Below are 2,643 nucleotides of genomic sequence, written 5' to 3'. Positions count from 1 at the left end.
CAGATACAGATCCTGGGCCCCAGCTTAGAGATTCAAGTTGGGCAGGTCTGTGCTGTGAAGGGCCCAGGCTGCAGCTTAGGCTAAGAAACACTATAAGAGGTACCTGATCAAAGCTGCTTCTCTCCCCAACTCCTCACCTTCTGTGAGTTCCGAGGGCAGAGTCACAACTACAGAAGCAATTCCCCGGACAGAAGGCAAACCCTGCCATCTACCTTTTGCCCCATCCCTAAGTCCACTCTAGCTTCGTGGCTAAGACAGGTGAGGCCAGGGCTGGACAGCAGAAATCCTAAGTTTCCATCCTGGCCTTGCCTCTGCACAGTGACCTTGTGCCAGTTGCTTCCCTTCCCTGAGCCTCAGTTTCCCTACCTGTTCGGTGAAGGTCAAGGCACGTCTCTGGGCCTGTGGGATAGCTAAAGACAACTCAGGAGTCTCCAGTAACCAAATCTGGGACAACTTTAGCAACGCCTCATTATCAATGATCGCTTCTTGCTTTCAGGATAGATCCATCCATTGTGGCATGACTGTGTGTAGCTGAGGCCAAACTGGATGATAGGATAAGAATCCGGATCCCAAGTGACAGGCAAGTACACGAGGTACATCAGGAAACTGCCATTGGGTTCTCAGGGTAGGGTCAGATTAAGCTGGTCAGCCTGATAGGTTGGGGCCCACTGCCAGTATCCAGCTGGTGTTGCAGTAGGGCTTTTGGCAGTGAACGCGAAGATGTCAGCGAATATGAAGAAGGCTGACAGGATGTTGGGGATGAAGGTGAGGGCCACCAGCCTCTGCTGGAATGTACCACACTTCCCCACCACATTCAGGATATTGGCAAACTTTGTCATCCTGTTTGGCTTCCATGGCCCTCAGCCTGCATAACTCCATCTCCAGAGATCAAGAACAAGGGTGCATGCCTTTTTCATGCTGGATTGAGTTACTAGAAGGATGCTGGGATGTGAGCTCTCCCTTCAAGCTGTTTTCGCGTGCTATCTGCTCACTGCTCAAAGAAAGGGTGCAGCTCAATCTATTGACACCAGACATCAGGGGCCGGAATGGGAGCCACTGACTAGAGGTTGGCCTCTCTGGCTTGGGACGATTTGGAATCCAACCTTGATGTTCTCCGTAGTTTCTTCTTTTGCTTCTGAAGTTTCTTAGTGAATATGATTTGTCCCTCATTGGCCCACTCATCCCTGTTTTTTAATGTTTTAGAAAACACTAAGCTGCTGTTGTCATGACTAAGTTCAGAGGCTTCTCCTGCACCTTCCCCACAATCAAAACTTCGTTTACACGCACTCCAAGGCATCACCAGTCCTTCCAAACACACACGAACAAATAAAAACCAAACAAAAGAAAATCTGGATCAGGCATAGACGAGGACTGAGGCGAGGTGGGAGGCTGGAAGCCTTGGCCACGGAGGTGGGGAGCCAGGGCTGGTCCAATGAGGCACCGAAATAGTAGGGTGACATGTAGCAGCATAGAGCCAAACCAGAGACAGTTAAAGGGGTGGAGTAGGTAGCCATATTGACTGTAAGGATATGACCTTGGAATGGCAGCAAGGAGGGTAGGGGGATTAAGCTTAAAACTCTCTTTGGACCCAAAACTCTCAGCAGGGATGTAGAGGTCCTGGGTTGGGGCACCCCTTGGCTACTAGCAGAAGCAGAAGCAAGCCTGCTCTGAAGGAAAATGTCTCCAAGTTAAGCCTTTGAGACCCTTAATGATTAAGATCATTAGAGCTCAGAGCTCAGAACAAAGGTTATCAAACGCATGAGAAGGCCAGCCATTCTAAGAGTCAACAGAAACAAGAAACAACAGATTTAGACTATGAACTCATAATTTTACATAGATATAGATGTATAGATAGTGTGTATATCTATTTTCTAGCTCTGTCCACTGAGATGGCCTAAAAGCAATAACGCATTGATAGCAATGATCACACCTAGTACTTAGATCTTGGTTTCTAAATAAAAGAGCCAGGGTTCTTTGGAGAAGCGGTTGATTCCAAGGCTGGAGCAGGGAAAGTGCAAGATGAGTATGGAATGTCTTGTGGTGCCAGAAGCAAGGACGTACCCCAAAAATGATTGGGGACATTTCAAAAGGACACAGGAGCCAAATAGGAGTCTCCAGTAACCAAATCTGGGACAACTTTAGCAACAAAATAAATAGATTATAGTAATAGATTATAGTAGTAGATTATAACCCATAGAACAAATATACCTGAGTCTGTGCTGATATAAATAAATAACTTAGTAAACAGGAAAAAGACAGATCTTTCTCACTGTAAAATTCTAATTAATATATAGAGAAAGAATGATGGAAATAGAAAAATCACCATTTGGCAAACATCACACTAAAATTGTTACAGCCAAAAATCATTGATGGATATTAAAATTAGATGAAAATATGAGAAACTTATTTGCACAGTCTCAAAGTAATTCCCCCCAAAATACTTATCAATTACAATGAAGGTACCACTTCAATCAAATGATGAAAGTTAAATTCACTGGTAATGGGACATGTTGACATCATATACTGCTTGATGATATCATCTACTGTGAAGGGCACATCATCACTTCTGAGGTACCCTTGCCAAAAATGCATAATGTTAATACAATCATGAGAAAACTCCAAACAAACTTAGGGACATTCTGC

The sequence above is a fragment of the Pteropus vampyrus genome, unplaced genomic scaffold (genome assembly GCF_000151845.1).
Source record: "Pteropus vampyrus isolate Shadow unplaced genomic scaffold, Pvam_2.0 Scaffold1, whole genome shotgun sequence".
In the NCBI taxonomy this organism is placed as follows: Eukaryota; Metazoa; Chordata; class Mammalia; order Chiroptera; family Pteropodidae; genus Pteropus; species Pteropus vampyrus.
This window is presented reverse-complemented; position numbering follows the sequence as displayed.